Genomic DNA, 645 nt, shown 5'->3' with positions numbered 1-645 from the left:
TAATATAATTTTAAATCTAAGTCTACGAGGCGGACATTTTCAATAGAATCTGACTTATTAGCTTGATGGTAGACATACGAGTGGGGATAAACGTAATTGTATCGTCACTAAATTTGATTTATTTATTTAGTACTTTTTTATTTTTTCATTTTATTTGCTCATTTATTTTCTCTATTAATTCATTTTATTTTATTATTTTTTTCATTTATCGATTTTTTTTTGTAATTCTATTTTATTTCCTCATTTACTTTATAAATTCATTTCATTTATCCATTTATTATTTATAGTAATTATTTATCTTATTAACTATCAATTATTATTCGATACAAATTAATAATAATATTCCATATATATTAGGGGCCATCCATATACAACGTGGGCAGTTTAGGGGGATGGGGGATGCCAAAATTCCACACTTGTCCATGGGGGCGGGGGAGGAAGGCGGGCTAGAATCCACGTGGACACTCGTTCCCCTAAATCTGTAAAAAAATATACTGAAATCAGACAAGGTATACTCGAGGCACACTCGAATTTTTTATATTGTGCTTTAAAGACCAATAATATCTATATTTTCATAAAATACTTCCACGTGGACAGATTAGGGGGAGGGGAGGGGTTCTGAAAATTCCACGGCTGTAAACGGGT

This window comes from Belonocnema kinseyi, chromosome 2 (genome assembly GCF_010883055.1).
Source record: "Belonocnema kinseyi isolate 2016_QV_RU_SX_M_011 chromosome 2, B_treatae_v1, whole genome shotgun sequence".
Lineage (NCBI taxonomy): Eukaryota > Metazoa > Arthropoda > Insecta > Hymenoptera > Cynipidae > Belonocnema > Belonocnema kinseyi.
This window is presented reverse-complemented; position numbering follows the sequence as displayed.